General features: G+C 40.3%; 1 long non-coding RNA gene across 2 annotated transcripts in view; it reads left to right on the forward strand.

Annotated features, from left to right (window-relative positions):
- The first annotated feature begins 6035 nt into the window (after positions 1–6035).
- Positions 6036–19952, forward strand: part of LOC122548088 — a 31076-nt gene continuing 17159 nt past the window's right edge. The window contains exons 1-3 of one of the 2 annotated variants that reach the window (XR_006311167.1): positions 6036–7301; positions 7423–7469; positions 12195–13547. This is a non-coding gene — a long non-coding RNA (uncharacterized LOC122548088). Of the gene's footprint in view, positions 7302–7422; positions 7470–12194; positions 13548–19952 lie in introns of those variants that run through there. The other variant, XR_006311166.1, reaches the window with a different exon arrangement.

Below are 19952 nucleotides of genomic sequence, written 5' to 3' on the forward strand. Positions count from 1 at the left end.
TCTCACACTCTCTCTCACACTCTCACTCTCTCTCTCTCTCGCACGCTCTCTCTCGCACGCTCTCTCTCGCACGCGCTCGCTCGCTCTCTCTCGCTCTCTCACTCTCACACACACGCATACACACACACATACGCGCACACACACATGCGCACACACACATGCGCGCACACACATACACACATACACATACATACATACACATACACATGATTTCTCTCTCAGACAGACAGACACACACATGTTTATATTTTCCCGGATATCCCTTGAAACACAGTCCTGTATAAAACATATCTCCTTGTAATTTGGGAATCCATAAGGTCCCCAACAATATTCAGCCATATACATGCGGTACCAAGCAGAATGAGACAGACTATATAATAACATAGGAGGAAACATTAGTAAGTTCACAACTTTAATGCCACTTAGCCTGCTCTGGCAGATAAGTCACACAATAAGGCTCACACAATAAGGATGCTTTGTTACACAATTTACAGAAGGACCACTGGCATATTCAGAACTGTCGCTCGAAAAGATTCAATGTGTTTGGCAGAGTAAAGAAATGGGTAGGAAATTTTGTGAAGAAGTAGATATAATTTAGTTACTAATTGCCCTCTTTTGAGATGCACTAAAAATAGTTAATGTATTCCATCAGCATCAAGAGTGAATTCAATTGTAATTTCATATTTGTCACATGACTTAGGATTTGATCATCCAGTCTAATGAATTGATTAATAGGCACCATTAGTAATGAGGTTAAGGAAACGGTGGCACAGTGGTTAGCACTGCTGCCTCACAGCATCAAAGACCCAGGTTCAATTCCCGCCTTAGTTTGCACATTCTCCCCGTGTCTGCGTAGGTTTCCTCCGGGTGCTCCGGTTTCCTCCCATAGTCCAAAAAAAATGTGTAGGTTAGGTGAATTGGCCGTGCTAAATTGTCCGTAGTGTTAGGTGAAGGGGTAAATGTAGGGGAATGGGTTTGGGTGAGTTGCTCTTCGGAGGGTCGGTGTGGACTTGTTGGGCCGAAGGGCCTGTTTCCACACTGTAAGTAATCTAATCTAACTGTGAAAAGCAAGAAATAGTTCCATTAAATAAAACTTCAAAATCTGCTACAAAAATGAGAATGAGGATCACCTTTAGGACACATTTCCTTCACTCCCACCATGATCAGCAACATTTACAGTGTGGAACCAGGCACTGGTGTTCAGTGATTACTCTGATTTTTCATAGTAGTATGAAATTGCTCAAAATGTAAAGGCTTGTCAAACTACCAAACCACATCTTAATAGCTCTATCCCTGAAGTGTGTCAAGGAACTTCAAGAGTTAGGATTTGTTTCTGGAATCTATAGTGTGTCACTCCATTAATCAGATATTTTTATTGAGTCATGTTGTAGGAAAGAGCATTAAAATCTCACTCCTACATGCAATATTTTTATTTTGTGGTGATTCTGTTGTGCCCAGTGGAATGTTGGGGTAAGCATTTGAAGAACCAGTAGCTCTTCACTGGTACCAACATGTGTGGCTTATCTTTCCATAGAAATTTCATTAATGATATTAATGTTGATTACGAGGCTATATTTTAATGTAAAATTTTAGTTATTCAAGAGAAAAATCTGAATGTGGTTTATCATAAGTTTTGTGTACCTTTCTTTGTAACTGCTAACTACTGTTATGGCCTTCACTAGCACTCTGATGATTAATGCTCTTTAGATTAAAGATAAAGTTGCCACAGTCCTATCAGACCATAGGGGTGTCATCTCATTAGAGAGATAGGCGATAACTTCCTTCGATAACTTACAGCTAATCTGAAATCTTTGCTGCTTTTACTGCTTGCCATTGGAATAGAATTGGGTGGGGGGGAGGGGTGGAGTTGAAGGTTCATATTCAACCTGTTTGGTCATGTTATGAATGCACTTTACTAGATCGTGAAATCTTGTGGTGGGTTCAGAGGCAAGAATGCTGCTCATTGCACCACACGATTGTTCTGTTTTAATACAAGTATGAAGGCTAGTATCAAGGTGTGGCCTCACCAAAGCCCTGTACAATTGTAGCAAGGCTTATTTGTTCTTGTAGTCTAATCCCCTTATCATAAAGGCCAACATACCATTCACTTAATTGCGTACTGTACCTGCATGCCAAACGTTTGTGTTCCTTGTACAGGTACACTTAAGTTTTTCTGAATGTCTATGTTTACATATTTCATGCCTTTAAAAAAAACACTGCTTTCTTACGTGACATCCAGAAAGACTGGATTATTGGCAAATATTATAGAGCATAGCATGTCATGAGTAGAAAGTGCAATTAGCAAAAGAATAAATCAATGCATGCTGGTGTCCTTTCCCTCAGCTGCATGGTTGAAATTTTGAGAAGAAACCATCTTTAATTTGTCTCCCTTCAATAAATTAATATTGCAGTTGAGCAAAGCACAAAACGCAAGAGTGTGCAGATTCGCAGAGTTAGGGAGGGCCACAAAACCAGAGGGGAGAAACCCCACAGCAACCTGAGCCAGTGATTACTTGATCATTAATGTATGATTTGGTGCATAGGCTGCAGTTATCTTCTAAGTTTATGATAATTTTTCCATTCTGTTGAGCTCCCACCTTATTCATTTATTAGTATCACAGAAAACAGAAAAATCTGTTTTGGATTGCAGATACCACAGTTGGGTTTTGAGAGTCCGTCTTTGTTTCCAGCTTTATGCTGGCTTGGGGTGGGGCATTAATTTGATGTAACACTTCAGGGGTAATCTGACTGGATTGGTGGTGCTGGAAGAGCATAGCAGTTCAGGCTGACCTGACTTTCTCAGTTTCCTGGGAAATGTTGAATAGATTTGTTCCAGATTCCCCCAACCATTGAGAACATCCTTTTCACACCTGCCCTGGCACACCCCTTCATTATCTTCCAAGATTTTCATGAGATTGCCTTTCATTTTACTAAACACCAGAGAATGTAGACCCAATTTACTCAGCCGTCAAAGTCCGTATCCGCTCAAAGGCAACATGTATAATTGGGAGGAAAGAGAGGACAGCTTGAATGTTAGCAATGTCTTCATCCTTCAGCTCTGAATGTAGTTTCTGATTATATGTTTCTTGGTTTAGTAGTGTGCTGGATTTGCAGATTCCTGACCTGCAAGGGTTCTTGGTGGGATTTGAAGTCTCCCCAAACGAATTCACTGACCCAGTTAAAATCGGACCTATTCTGAATATCACCAATAGTTGGCCTCCAGTAAAATCAAATGGACTTTATCATTGCAGTTGACTGTGTAAGTTAAACATTGTGGCACAGGAGTTAGTATTATGAGTAAATTCCGTAACAAAGTGATTGAACAGAAACAGTTTTAAAACCTTCCAATAATTGACTGCTAGAAGACACAAAAGTTTGACATTAGTGTACTTATGGTAGTTAAGTGAATGTATTGAGAAAATTATGGTGAGGGTCCTCTTTATATACTTTAGTTTCTTAATAGAATGAATTACAGCATTAAGAGCCAGTCATGTTTACCTAACTACATTAGCCATGGATACTGCGTGGCCAATACTCACAACCTTACAAGGCCACATTGTTGCTGCCACAGTATAAATAAACAGTTCCTTCCATAACGCCTGACCACACCCAAAAAATAAAAAATATCTTAAGTTAACAGTCTCAAAATCACTAACCTATATTGTCAGTTCTTGTACTATATTGCTCAAAATGTCTGAGAAGTACTTTAAAACACTAATATTTCAAACATATCTCAACAATAAATAACAAAATCCTTGTGTGTAAAAGATCCCAGTGAAACAGCAGAAACAAAATAGTTTAAAAACTCAATGAAAGCATTGTATTAAAATTAAGTATACAAAACAATCTATGTCAATGATTTAGATGAAGGGACTGCTAGCTACATTTCCTGATAGCACAAAGATAGGCAAGGAAGTAAGATGAGGAACAGAGTCTGCAAAAGGGAGATGAATGCATAAATAACAGGCAGAAATTTGACAGATGTGGGAAAATGTGAACTTGTCCAATTCGACTGAAAGAATAGAGAATCACTGTAGTATTTAAATGGACAGAGAATGCAGAGGTCATGATACCGAGGGATCTTAGTATTCTGGTACATGGATCTCAAAAATTAATATGCAGGTACAAGTGATTGGGAAGGAAAATGGATCATGAACATTTATTACAAGGAGAATGTAATATAAAAGTAGGAAAGTTTTTCAATAGCGATAAAATTTAGTATTGAGACTAAATCTGAATTGTGTAGAGTTTTGGTCTCCTTATTTAAAAACTACATGCAATTGTGCTCAAAATAGTTCAGAGAATATTCATGCCACATTCCTGTAATGAAGGGCTTATCTTATGAAGAAGAGTTGAACTCGTGTGCCTTTACCCATTGGAACTTAGAATGAAGGTGATTTTTAAAAAATCAATAATGGGATGTGGGTGTCGCTGACTGAGCCAGCATTCATCATTGTCAATAGTCATTGCTCTTGAGAAGGTTTTGGTGAACTGCCTTCTTGAATTGTTGCAGCCAATTAGGGAGGGAATGCCAGGATTTTGACCCAGCAACAGTGAAGGAATGGTGATTTATTTCCAAGTCAGGATGGTGAGTAGCTTAGAAAGGAATTTTCAGGTTGGTGTGCTTTCATGTATCTACTGCCCTTGTCCTTCTAGATTGAAGTGGTTGTGGGTTTTGAAGTTGCTGTCTCAAGAAACTTTTGAGAATTTCTGCAGTGCAACATGTAGATGGTACACACTTAGCATCGTGTGGAGGGAGTGACTGTTTGTGGATGTAGTGCCAATCAAGCAGGCTGCCTGTCCAGGACAAGCTTCTTGACTGTTGTTGGATCTGCACCCATCCAGGCAACTGGGGAGTATTCCATCGCACTCCTGATTCGTTCCTTATAGATTGTGGGCAGGCTTTGGAGAGTCTACAGGATTCTTAGCTTCTGGCCTGTTTTTGTAGTCACTGTATTCATATTGTGAGTCCAGTTGAGTTTCTGGTCAATGATAACCCCCAGGATGTTGATAGTGGGGGATTCAGTGATGGTCGTGCCATTGAACATCATGGAGCAATGTCTAGATTCTCTCGTTGGAGAGCATTGCCATTGCTTGGCAAAGAACAATTATACCACACAAGTGCCTATTGTCTGCCTTTACTGAAACAAGATCCTGAGGGGACTTGATAGGTGGGATATACTGGGAGCATATCTCCACTTGTTGGGGACACTAAAACCAAGGGACACAGTTTATGAATAAGAGGCCTTGTTTGTAAAATAAAGATAATAGAATCTTTTCTCTGAGGCTGTGGTCTTTGAATTTATTCAAGGCTGAGTTACGTTTTTCATAGGTAAGGGAGTCATCAGTTTGGGGGAACAGACTGGAAAGTGATATTGAGACCACAACAAGATGAGCCACAATCTTATTGAATGTCACGGTTGGTTTGAAGGGTGTGAATGGATTCTCCTGCTCCTGTGTACCTGAAACACAATTCCTTACTTTAATAGGAAATGCTTAATTAATCAGTTGATAACATTAAGTTTGAGTACATCTTCAGTAGTTATGTATTGCCTGTCACTTCCCTCAGTTTATAATCTGTTGAAGGATCTTATTCTTTTGAAAAGTACTTGAGTACAAAGTTGATAGAATGGTTTTCAATGTAAACTGGTTCCCTCTGCAGGTCAAATCAATGAAAGGTAGAAGTAGTTAGCAATAAACTCAGTAATTATTTCTTCATTCAGGTCAATCCAAAAACAAACCCAGAGTATTCGTTTTAGGAATATATATTATATTTTGTATAAGATTGAACTCATTAATGTTCAAAATGATCTGTCACTTTAAAGAAAGAAACACCAAGCTGATACAGGTTCCTTGTGTTCTGTGCTTTCAGAATACTTGTGCCAAATATTTTACTTACTGGTGTTAACAGCCAGAAGGGCGTGCCCAGGCTGCCTGGCAGCAGGCTGAGGGAGGTGGCTAGACGCTCATATATACTGTAGTTGTATCTGGTGGGGGAAGTGCCTATAATTCCCTGGCAGTCTAGGTAAGCTTTTTGTTCTGCTTATGCTACTGGTTTGCTAAGGGGCAATGTTAAATTCAGGTTGTCCAAAATCACATATTAACCCTAAAGTTACGCAAAAACAGCTGGGATTTTCACTGTTCAACTCATTAATTTGACAAGAATGATTACTTTGTACCAGATATGGGTTTCCTTAGTTAAACCTACAAATGACAAGGAAATCAATCTACCATAATAATTGTTAATCTGTCTTGACAAAGAACCTAATGTAAGGGTCATGTAAAAGTTCAAGTTAATAATGACAACATAATTATCTTTGTGCTTAGCTTTAAGAATTTGATTTGCTTGTCAGCGACAGGAAAGGAGTATTGTTATAAAATTTTGCAAACACTAGGAAAAGTTTTTTTGATTTTATGTAAGTGCAATATTTAACATTTGAGAGAAATGAGGAGATAAATACGAGGAACCTTCTAGGCATTGTCAATGATAATAAGCATGCAGTTTGTTTTCTACATTCCCAAATTTATATCAGGACTCTGTACATGCACCAGAGGCAATATGGTACCTTTTGGGGGGGATAAAGGGTTTCATTCAGTTCCCATGAATAATAGACCGGGTTTAACTGAACTGGAACAAGGAAAACAGGGTTTGCTATCGCAATAAAATCTGCATTCCCATAAGGTGTCACTTGTTCATTTGTGCAAACAGCAGCAAACTCAAAGAAAAACATTAAATCTGGATTGGGCATTTAAGAGGATTGTTCTCCTAACTAAAGAACGCTCATCAGTGTCAGTCAGCATACAAATGGCAAGCAGCCAATGATCATTTCCTCAAACCCCCCTGACCCGAGCTGGCCCAGCTGCCCATGTAAATAAGGCTGTTTAAAATGTGCAAATGCCTCTCCCTGGTTTCACTCCACCTCAGCCAGCCAGAGCGGTTTCCTGCTCTTTGTTTCAAGGCTGATGTTTGCGTCATGCATTCCAAGTGCTATTTCAATGTTCTTTCCTGTTTAGGTTGTTTTCTACTAGAGGAGCTGCAGGCCTGTCCCTGCCCTGTCCCACCCTCTCAGCCCCAGTCCTTCCTTCCTTCCCCCAGACTCGTTATCTTTTGACGCGTTCTGTACTGATGGTCAAATCTGGCTCTGTTCTTTTTGGTCAGGAAAGATGAAGCTTCTCACGAGATAACAATCTGATTTTAAACTGGACAAAGTATTGCTGTACAGTTACTTTCTTATTGGCAGGAAAGTCAATGCACCTGGTATTCTGGGAGTTGAGAAAAATTAAGGAAGTGTCCAGTTGTTGTAAGTCAGTTTATAATGTGTGAAGTGTTTGGGAAATGATTTTCCTAACTTTATTTCTAAAAAGACATTTGGCTGCAATATTGTAATTGAAATTAAAAGAAGTCCCTGTTTTTTTCCCAAGGAAGGAACTGTTGACTGTGAAGGGGACAATATTAGTTAAGAGCCGAGGTAAGTGCTTTGATTTAATTACCTTGATCCTCCCAGGATATACTGCATTTTATTGTGCAGGAGCGGTTGTATTGCACCTATTGTAACACACAACCAAGCTACCTTTCATGAAGACTGTTATTTAACTTTATCGCTGCTTTAACATTTTGTTTTTTGGGTAGTTTTGCAACCAGTTCTCAAAGTGCACATCCTGTGTAGCCTGCAACAAGCACGGAGTGAAGGCACTGGTTTTATTTGAGCAAACCAATATTTTAGAAAAAAATGCCTTAATGAGCTTAATGAATCTGCCACATTCATTCGGGGTTTGCTTCTGGGTCTATGAGACCACACCACTTGAGTTCATGGCACCAATACCACTCTAATGTAGGTGGAGCTTTAGTTTATTTATGGTTGGCAGAATGCCTTGAGGAGACAAGAGATCACACACAGTATGTAGGGAAGCTTTGATCAGTTTTAAAAAACTTTACTGACTGAAATGTTTAACTGATTGAATACTAATTCCGTATAATTGCCATTTGACACTTTATAAGTACACAAGCTTCATCCTAAATGTATACTTATCCATCTGTTCAACTTGGGCAGCTCAGAACAGGTTTTTAAAAAGTAAACAAGAATTAATACATTTTCATTCCCACCAGAGACACATGACGGTACAGATGGTGTGTCCACACTGTGAAACAAAAGAGAGAGCTCTGTTTAAAATTCTTTAGTGTGGATACTAACTGTGTACAATTTTGGTCTCTATATAAGAAAAAGATATACTCATATGTGGAGAGACTACAGTGAGTATACTCTAAATTAGTCCCTGGTGTGAAGTAGTTGTCCTATGTTGAGAAGCTGAGCCCCTATGCCCTGGAGTTAAAAAGAATGAGAGGTGATCTCATTAAATGTTCAAGTTTGTGAATGAGCTTGATAAAGCTTGTGGATATTTAGAATTTGCCCCCAGAGATTTATGGAGCCTTCTTTTTCGAATACAATGAAAATTGGGAGTGACAGATTTTTGGTGTTTCAGGGAATCATGGGAAATGGGAACAGGCTGAAATGTAAAGGTGAAGCCCAAGATTAACCATAATCGTTTGGATGGCAGATGTAGGCTCGACATGCCTCCCAGTCTGCTCCGGCTTCTGTTTCTCATTTTGCAGTGATATTCAGATGGACCCCTTTGTGAACTTGACACCAATTACGTTCCAAAGACTGTCAAGTCCAAATGATTGAGTGGCAGAACTAGATTAGGAACTAACACTTGAATTACTCTGTCATAGTAGCATTACCTCAAACTGGAAGTAATTTCCTAATAATACAAAAGTAAACAAGTAGTCATTCGATATTATACGGCTTGATAGTTGGTGAAAAAAGACACATTTTGTCAATTTTTTTCTGTCCTGCACTCATCAGGATAGTTCATAAGAATACCAAATTCAACAGGAAAACCAATATTTATACTGCAAGAGGAGAATGCTCATTGGTTGACAAATGGATTCTGATTTGTAGGGGCATTGTCATGGAGAATGATGAGTGATTGCTAACTGCCAAAGTTTGTTCAAATTTTAAAATTGACCATGATTGGTCAGGGATTGTCCTGAGAAATGAACCAGCTACTAACTGCCATCTATTTTGTTTCGGTGAAATAGGTGAAGTACATGTACATGTTCTTTTGTCTGCAAATAAAAGGGCCCTGTGTATGAATATTTAACTTCCAGTACATGAAAGTGCCATTCTGTAAAGCCGACTGGCAATCACACATTGGTTATCAGAGTATTCCAGGATTCAATTTAGGATTGTCAGTCAGGCTTATAGTGTGGTGCACGTTCGTGTACTGGAAGCTACACATATTAATAATTAACAAAATACACAATACCTCAACCACCCAGAGTTCAATTTCCAATCAATCCATATATCCTTCTCCTACAATATAACTGTGTTGAATTGATACCTCTTGTAAATAGTGCTGATGAGTGTAGGACCAAAGCTCCAATTCAATTTGTCTGTTTTCAGCAATAGAAAAGTTGTAGTATAAAAGTACCATCAATTTGACATAACATCCAACTTGCCTTACTTTCTCATGTACAAGGTTGTACTTTAATCAAGTTGTGGCATTGATGTGCCTTCAGTCTGACAAATAAGCTGACCCAATAGCCTCATCTATCTCTTATTTCTTATGCTATGACAATGACATGATGATGTCACCTAGAATGTAGGCTCTTTGATTTTTCTGATCCAGTTGGAAATATCAGCGTGTTGGAAATAAGTGTGATTGCTGCTATAAGGCATATATTTCTGGCAGGAGAAAGTAGGGACTGCAGATGCTGGAGACCACCTCAACTTGTCTACCCCCCTCACCCACTCCAACCTTCTAGCCTCACAACGTGCAGCCCTCCACTCCCTCCACTCCAACCCCAACCTCGCCATCAAATCAGCAGAAAATGGGGGGGCACAGTGGTAGTTTGGTGCACCAGCCTCTACACTGCTGAAGCCAGGCGCCAACTCGCAGACACCTCCTCCAACGCCCCTTTGACCACGACCTCCCCTCCCATCATCAAACAATCATCTCCCAGACCATCCACAACCACATCTGTGTGTGTGTGTGTGTCTGTGTGTGTGTGTGTGAGAGTGTATGTGTGTCTGTGTCTGAGGATATCCCACCCACAGCCTCCAACCTCATTGTCCAGGAACCCCGCACCGCCTGATTCTACCTCCTACTGAAGATTCACAAACCTGACTACCTCGGCTGAGCCGCTGTCTCAGCCTGCTCCTGTCCAATTGAACTCATCTCTGCGTACCTTGACAATGTCCTGTCCCCCTTACTCCAGGAACTCCCCACCTATGTTCAGGACACCACCCACACCCTTCACCTTCTCCAAAACTTTTGTTTCCCTGGCCCCATACATCTTATCTTCACCATGGACATCCAGTCCCTGTACACCTCGATCTGCAACGACGAAAGCCTCCAAGCCCTCTTTCTTTCTCTCGTGCCTTTCCAACCAGTACCATTCAACTGATACTCTCATCAGCCTGGCTGAACTGGTCCTCAAACTCAACAACTTCTCCTTCCAATTGTCTCACCTCTCCAAACCAAAGGGGTAGCCATGGACACTCGCATGGACCCCAGCTATGCTGCCTCTTTGTTAGGTACCTGGAACAATCCATCTACCGAAGTTGCACTGGCACCATCCCCCAACTTGTCCTCCGCTACATCGATGACTGTATTGGTGCTACCTCGTGCTCCCACGAAGAGGTTGAATGGTTCATCAACTTCACTAACACCTTTCAACCCGATCTCAAATTCACCTGAACCATGTTGGAAGACTCCCTCCCCTTCATTGACCTCTTTATCTCCATCTCCGGCGACTGACTAATCACGGGCATTCACTAAACCCACCTACTCCCACAGCTATCTGGACTACATCACCTCCCACCCTGCCTCCCGTTAAAACCTCATCCCTTATTCCCAATTCCTCTGCCTCTGCCGCATCTGTTCCCAGGTTGACCAGTTCCAACATAGAAAATCTCAGATGGCCTCCTTCTTCAAAGACCGCAATTTCCCCCTTCCATGTAGTCGATGATGCCCTCGAGCGCATCTCCTCCACTTCCTGCACCTCCCAATCACAACAAGGACAGAACCTGCCTGGTCCTCAACTTCTACCACACCAACCTCCGCATACATCGCATCATCCTCCGCCACTTCCGCCACCTACAAACAGACCCACCACTAGGGATGTATTTTTCTCCTCACCCCTATCAGAGTTTCAGAGAGACTGTTCCCTCTGCGAAGTCCCTAGTTAGATGCTTGCCCACACCTCCCTCCTCACCTCCATTCAAGACCCAAAAGGATCTTTCTACATCTGACAGAAATTTACCTGTACTTTCACACACATTATTTATTGTATCCATTGCACCCAATGTGGTCTCCTCTACATCGGGAAGAAAGGACGCCAACTTGCAGATCGTTTCAGAGAGCGTCTCTGGAACACCCATACCAATCAACCCCATCGCCCAGTGGCTGAACACTTGAACTCCCACTCCCACTCCACCAAGGACTGCAGATCCTGGGCCACCTCCATCGCCAAACCCTAACCACCTAAGGCCTGGAGAAAGAATACCTCCTCTTCCACCTTGGGACCCTGCAGCCACATGGAATTAATGCAGATTTCACCAGTTTCCTAATTTCTCCTACCCTCACCTTATTCCAGTCCCAAGCCTCCAACTCAACACCACCCTCTCAATCTGTCCATCGTCTTTCCCATCTATCTGCTCCACTCTCCTCTCCGACTTATCACCTTCTTCCCCTCCTTCATCAACCTATTGCATGCGCATCTGCCTTCCCATTCCCCCCACCCCCACCACTCCCAAACTGCAGCCCCACATTCCTCCCATTTATCTCTCAACCCCCTGCCACAAACCTCATTCCTGGTGAAGGGCTTATGCCCGAAACATCAATTCTCCTGCTCCTCAGATGCTGCCTGACCTGCTGTGCTTTTCCAGCACCACGTTCTCGATATGTTTGACATTAAAGGAATAAAATGCTTGACACATGGAATGTACAACAAGGATAGTATAAAATAAAACTTGGGAAGACAGATTTCAAGTTCAAAATCTTTGCCCGAACTTAATCCTAGATCATGGTGATGATGCCAAAATCATGATTACACTGTATTCAGTTGACTGTTCTCTTCTGCCGAGACGTGCTAAGTTTGCATTAGAAATCATCTCAATTTTTCACCACAGAAATGTATGTTTCATTCATCGTGTAAGTCAGTACATGGGCTCAAGCAGATGGTGAGAATCATGTTACCAAGAAAATGCACAGGAACTTAAGAATGGTCCAGATGGAGCAAACTATACTTGCTAAACGATGCACAGAAATGAGTCCTCTAGTAAAAAGAATAAAGTACGAAGCTGGTTTCAAATTGAAAGTTGTAACACTCACTAACTCATCCAAGTAACTGTGGCAATGAGGGAATTCCACGTTGGTGAAAAACTGCTGCAAGATTGAAATTAGATACAATTCTCCCTGATGACACTACCTGAAATCAAATATGCATGAGACAGGGATGATCCACTGGCTTGGTCTTGAGAAGCATGTTATCAGTCTGGGTCCTCGAACCATCAGAATGGTAACATCATCACCAAAAAAAACAATGCATGTATACACATTTAAATGAGCTAAATCAAACAGAATCCAGTGAAGCTTTCAGAGCAACAGTTACTTTGTGCAGCTGCCTTAAGGAACAAAATGCCTAGTGTTTCAGCAGGAGACCAAGAGTGCTCAGAGCCTACCATAAAAACCTCTGCCACAATTAACTTTTTTCAGCAATTATCAGTCAAAAATACAATTAACACCATTATATTACATCATGGCGACATGAATGATATGCCTGTGAATTTGGATGTGCCCAGCAACTGAATCGTGGAGTGGGAAGATTCAAAGGCTGTTCCAGTGAAAACAACAGGACATGAGAAGACCAGATTCATCACCAATAAAATGTAATTAAAATCTATGCTAATTTACAAAGATGAACCGGGCCAAAAATCAAGTCCCATGCATGGGTTTTTCTGCATATCCATGATGACAGTTTGGATGGATGAAAATTGAATGAAGTTGTAAATCAATAATGGGTGGAATAGGCTTTCCAGCAGCCTGTGCAAAGGACACAGGACGGAAATATTTTTACAAAGTATGAAAATAAGCACACTGCCCCATTTGATATTTTGTGTTGGTTTTAATCAGCAAATCAAAGGATAATTCCAAAATGTGGAGCACTAAGTTCAGTGAAATGGAAGCTGTTTTGCTGGGGAGGATGTTTCTGAAACTGAAGGCACTACATCTGATCCAGATGATGCCACAGCCAAGATGATTCAAATGAATTTGCTGAACTGTATTTGTTATCAAAGATAATTAAATGGATGGATTTTAAAATGTTTCCAGTGTGGATAATGGAATGCTTGTCAAATGAATTCATTCAAATAAACATGCCACATAGGTTTGTGTTGAGTTACCTTGGTTATAGTTTCTATTTTAACATTTCAAAATGACAATCACCTGTACCCACATCAGGATATACTCAAGTGTATAAGCCAAGTCCCTTTTGTTTTAGATTTTTAAGACCCTTCAAAGATTAGCTTGTATACCACAATCGATGATTAGAATGGTGCTGGAAAAGCACAGCAAGTCAGGCAGCATCCGAGGAGCAGGAAAATCGACGTTTCAGGCAAAAGCCCTTCATCAGGAATGAGGCCTCAAACCTCATGAAAGGCTTTTGCCCGAAATGTCAGTTTTCCTGCTCCTCAGATGCTACCTGACTTGCTATGCTTTTCTAGCATCACTCTAATCTTGACTCTAATCTCCAGCATCTGCAGTCCTCACTTTCGCCTACCACAATTCTTAAGATCTGATGAAGTATCCCTCCCTGCAATATTACTCTTTTAATTTTTTTTCTCTTGTTTTAGACGATGGTGTAATTACTGAATATTTTCAGTGTTTTATGTTTAATCACCACCAACACTATGGATAACCTGGAATGTCAACAATACTTTGTATTTGCAATCTGTGTCTCTCCCACAACTTCACACATTATTTCAATAAGATTAAGATACGTCTCTTATTAACTAATGGGATTGTGTACATCAGGCAATGAATTAACAAAAAAAGATTCATACTTTTTTCTGCTATTGTGATAGAAAACATCTGAAATAGTTAATAGGTTAGTGACAAGTGTCACTGGTAGTTCAAAAGATCAATGTTTTGGATTTTAATCAGGCAATTATGTAATATTTAAATTATCAAATTTCATTCAATCATTTTAACTTGATTTGAACTGAATATTACAAAAGAGGTCAGCATGCTGATTTGAAAACCATATAGTCCATCAGAATTGAGAGAAAATTATTTTGGCAAAACAATATACGCAGCAAAAAAGAATTGTGCAAAATATTGTTGACCAAGTTTTATTTGTTGTATGATTTAATGATCTACTGATGAAAATGTTAGAATCTGCAGCCTCCTACCATAATCGTAGTCAAACAGAAGCACACACTATATACAACCTGATCTTCTATTGTAGAAATGTTCGCCCTCTGGTATGGACTTGTTCTTGTCCCAAGCAGAAGTATGGGTTTGAGACAGGAAATCAGACAGCAGTCTGCTCCGATAAGGGAGGGTATTGTCTGAGGGAGTTGGCTCAAGATCACTCCCCAGAGATTTTTGGGTGGGAAGGGATGGCTGACAGGATACCACATGTAAAGCTGCCTAATATTCTTCTCTACAGCTGGCTGTTTTTACTTAAGTGACTAATGGAAAAAGTCTGCATAGATTTAGAACGTCATTTTATCTTGCGTTTGGTTGTATAACTTCATCATAAATGTATTCATTTCAGTGTTTGTTTGCACTTAGTTATAATTTTCTTCAACCATCCACAGAAAGAAACCAATATCTTCCAAAGGTGGTTGGTGGCAGTTTCTGGGGATCGTAAAAATATATGAACAATTTAAGAAAATTTAGCAAATCTAGATCTTCCCTTGATCAGTCACAGCTGTCGTTCTCAGTACAGCAAATTGATCAAGTGTGCATTTCTGTGGCAGCACGGTATGTATTTGACAGCTTTGTGAATTTTTTGAAAGTCTGCATTTATTGAGAGTAGAATATTTTCTCTGCGTGTAATTCTGCCCCTCAGCTGTCTGCTTCATGTCCTGCACTACCGCTGAAAACCCTCTCTACCCTCATTGGTGGGCAAGGGAAAAAGGGAAGCGGCAAAAGGTAGCTGAACTAATGACCTTTATCCAAGTGACAAATCAGAGTTATCATTTCATGTCCCGTGACCCTTCCTGAGAACTGATGATAGCTGGAAAAAATGTTGGTTTTTATACAGAAGGTAGGGTGTGGAATAAACAATAGATGGGGATTGGGCCCAAAGGAAAAGAAGGACAGACAAAAGAGTGGGTAACGATCCGGCTGGGGGTGGTGGGGGGCCAGGGTGAATAGAGTAAATGCAGACTGTTCGTGGCTAACAATAGTTGGTGTGTTATGGCAGACTGTGATAACAAGGCCTGGTGTATGGGGTGGGGGCTAGGACATGGGAGAATTTAGGCTCTAAAATTATTGAACTTGATTTTGAGTCCAGAGGGCTACATGGTCCCCAAGCGGAAAATGAGGTGTTGCTCTTCCAGCTTGCGCTGAGCTTTGTTAGAATGCTGCAGTAAGGCTGAGACAGAGATATTGGCAAGGGAACAGGGTGGTGTGTTGAAGTGGCAGGCAACTTCTGGCAGATCTGGGTCATTTTTGCAGGTGGAACGTAGGTGTTCTGCCAAACAGTCACCCATTCGATGCTTTGTTTCCCCAGTGTGGAGGAGACCACGTCTGGAGCAGCAAATGCAGTAGACTAGTGTGAAATGAAGGTAAAGTGCTGCTTCACTTGGAAGGTTATGTTTGGGCCCTTGGATATGGAGGAGTGAGGTGGTAAATGGAGCTGTGGGAATGAGGGTGTTGAGAGTGAGGGGCCCACGTGAAAGGAGAGTATTAGAGCTGGGTAAAGTGGTCCATGGAATGGGGAGAGAACTCTTGTCTAAAGAAATGGGCACAGTGGTGAAGATGATGATGTTGTGTCGTGACCATTCCATTTGGGACACTCTGGTCCACTCTTCCTTCACTCCGAACAAGCCTACAACCACTGCACCTTCCCCTGCAGCTGCCAAAGGTGTAACACTTGCCCATTTACCTCCCCTCTCCTCAGTATCCAAGGGCCCAATCCCACATACCAGTCCTTGTTATCACAGTCTGCCATTACACACTACCTATTGTTAGCCACTAACAATCTCCATTAACAGCTATTCGCCCTCCCAACCAGATTGTTATCCACTTCTTTGTCCAACTGTTCTTCTCTCTCTTTGGGCTCTATTCCCCACCTGCCATTTACTCCTTACCCTCTTTCCTCACCCTACCTTCTGTGTATAAAACATTTTCCTAGCTACCATCCGTTCTAAGGAATGGTCATTGGACTTGAAATGTTAACTCCGATTTCTCTTTACAGATGCTGCCAGACCTGCTGAGCTTTTCCAGAAATTTCTGCTTTTGTTTCTGATTTACAGTATTTGCAGTTAGGATTTAGGAGTGAAAGGTTTAAGCAATGGGTAATAAAAGAATCTAGGAACTTATCTTTCCCTGGATTAGTGACTGAATTTGGCAAGAGTTAGAATTGGCATCTTCAATGGCATGTTAATTTATCTCAGCATAAATTCCTTTGTTAAATAGGTTGTTTCTTCTTTGCAAAACAGTATTTCTATTGTTTTGCCTTCCTGTAAATGTTATTGAACTTGTTGAAAAAACATTGTTAGTTTGGATAAGAGATTCCTGGACCATAATGGACTTTTATAAATCTGTATAAGTCATATGACATAAGGAGTTATATGAAGCATAGAATCGTGCTTATAATTCCACAAAATATCTCCAGTCTAATTGTTACTGATGGGAAATTAGGCCAATTTTGTACAATGTGCACTTTTGGTAAGTACTTCAAGTGAGATTTGATCTCTGAGAATTGGAGATGAAACCAAAGTTTGGCTTGAGAAAATATTTATCAGAATATGTGATTTCTATGAAGACTTTCGTGAAGTATTACATTTGTTTTCATTTTATGTTACTGATCAGTTTCACAAGTGTCACTTCAATGTTCAGAGATGATTCGTTATTCAGTTCGATTGCATGTAAACTCCTGAAAATAACCAAATAAGAGATTTTTCTCTGGAGTGTGTTTATCTTCTGTGCTGATTGTTGGTGAACTTGTATGGAATCGACTGCATTATCAAACTCTTTTATTGTGTGTTTATATTTGGTACATAAAAAGTAAAGTCGGACAGAGTCTTACCAGACCATAGAGCTGCTCTCTGTTAGAGAGTGGTGGTTTAATCCAAGGGTCACCACACCTCCGGTGATGAGAAAGGTTGAGAAGGAAAGTGCTTCATGGTAACCTCAGCTGGTGTGAGAATTGAACCCATGCAATTGGCATCACTCTGTATCTCAAACCTGACGTCCAGCAATGCTTAAGGAAGATATGATTGATGTTTTGTTTTTGTTTCGACTCTATAATTGACTTTTAGTGGTGAGAAGTGCACTAAGTTTTTCTGTCCCTGTGACTGACTAAACTGTAGTTATTTATGTGACTCAATTTGTTAATGCCTTTGTAAATTGCTCGCAGTTTATTGGCTTTGTCTCCTCATCCACCTCATTTCCATACTGAAGTGGTTGCTTGGTTTCACTATGCGGGAATGGGCGGATCATGTTTCTAAATCTCTGTCTTGTTTGGGCAAGTTAAACAGCCTGACAAAGAGCCAGGGGGCTGGGTGTGGAAAGGCAGAAACATAGAGTGCCACAGAAACGTTTATTAACAGAAGAAAAGGTGGATTGTTTGCTTGCGTTAATTGCACTCAACATAATACTTTTGGATTTTTTGTGTGAAAGAACGAGCCAGTGCTGTTTTCTTTAGCATGCAGTACAGTGTTTTCAATGGAAGTCAGCAAATTCTCTCTAAAACAGTGTGCAGTAATACATTGTTTAAAACATTATTCCATACCATGATGAGATAAAGTTCATAACACAGTTTGGCTAGATTTTAGATATTTAAATCCAAGAAAATGTATTGCAGAAATCAGGAACTGAAAGGAGATTTAGGGTTGAGGAAAGGGGAGTGCAAGTTTTAAAGGAAACATGCCATTTTAAAAAAAATGTTATTGTTGACCCTTTTCTGACATAAGGCAGTGTTGAAAATATAAAATGCACCATCCCACCATTTGCACGTGGTATCGTTGTAATGAAAAAGCTTTTGTTCTCTAATTCCTGTCCTTACTTAAACAAAAGATCTCCTAAGAAATTCATCACAAAGAAGAAGGTTTCATAACAAACACCAATGAACTACCAGGCAGCTTAAGAACTAGGATGAGTGGAAGGATGAATCAATTAGGATAAGTTTACTTTGTTTCAGAAAAGCGATTCTTGGTAACATTAAAAAGCTGCAATGAAATCAATAAATTGACCATACAAAAATATAACTATCAACAATAGTGGAACTGTCCTGTGTTAAACTGGAACATTGGGCTAGCTTACTCCAAGCCATTCAAATGTACTGTGACCTTTGTTATAACAGACATGGTTTATGTCTCCCTCATTAATCAAGAAACCAGAATCCTTATAAGGAAACCACTTCTAAAACACAGCCAGTTGCTAAAGATAACGTTAAAAAAACCTGTGATCTAAAGGGTATATTAATAGAGGGAGAAGTAGGAGTTCTCTCCTCTACTTTCCTGTTTAAAAAAATCAGTTTAGCATGTTTAAAATGTGCAAAGTTTGCATAAGTGTCTTAGCTTGACTGAATCCAGTTCTTCTTAAGTGGTCACAGTTTAAAAAAGTCCTATCTCCTCACTATACCTAAAGAATTAAACTGCTTATTGATAGGACTGTGTGAATCTTAGCTCCGCCACTTTAACATCATGATCCAGTATCCAATTTGCACAAGATCAGAAAGCCAGTTAGTAAGCATTTATTTTTTAATACACTCAATGTAACTGTGAACTACAATGAAATCCATTATTTTAGGGAAATAAGTACAAACTAATCAACTGTTATTTTCATTGGCAGGCAAAAAATCCAAAAGAAATCATAAACTTTTTTTTAACATAGAACAAGACAGCGCAGTACAGGCCCTTCGGCCCTCGATGTTGTGCTGCCCTGTCATACTAATCTGAAGCCCATCCCACCTACACTATTCCATGTACATCCATATGCCTGTCCAATGATGACTTAAATGCACTTAAACTTGGCGAATCTACTACCGTTGCAGGCAAAGCATTCCATACCCTTACTACTCTGAGTAAAGAAACTACCTCTGACATCTGTCTTATACCTATCTCCCTTCACTTTAGAGTTGTGTCCCCTCGTGTTTGCCGTCCCCAGACTTGGAAAAAGGCTCTCCCTGTCCACCCTATTTAACCCTCTGATTATCTTGTATGTCTCTATTAAGTCACCTCTCAACCTTCTTCTCTCTAACGAGAACAGCCTCAAGGCACTCAGCCTTTCCTTGTAAGACATTCCTTCCATACCAGGCAACATCCTAGTATGGGAATTTTACTTCATTTTTAAAGTAGGAGACTCTGAATTAAATTCTGCATCTCCTGGTGCAGCAAATAGGAATGTAAATATTCCTCTGAAGTTGGGATATTTGTATTGCAATATTTACAGATAAAAGATGAAATCAAAAGGGAACTGTCTGCTTATTGTTCCCTTTCTACCATTACCCACCCTCCTTCATCCCAAAACAAAGGGAGCAACAGTAAAATGTAATTAGTCAAATTAGGTTTGCTATGTTTAAAGTGCTATGGAAGATTTAAAGGTTAGTAACTCATTTTCAAATATGGTTCCTGCAATTTGCAATGCTCATTACTGTCAAGTTGGAATATAAACTCAGTGTTCAACCCTAATCCCATGGGACAAAAGCCTCT

This window comes from Chiloscyllium plagiosum, unplaced genomic scaffold (assembly GCF_004010195.1).
Source record: "Chiloscyllium plagiosum isolate BGI_BamShark_2017 unplaced genomic scaffold, ASM401019v2 scaf_11093, whole genome shotgun sequence".
Classification (NCBI taxonomy): domain Eukaryota; kingdom Metazoa; phylum Chordata; class Chondrichthyes; order Orectolobiformes; family Hemiscylliidae; genus Chiloscyllium; species Chiloscyllium plagiosum.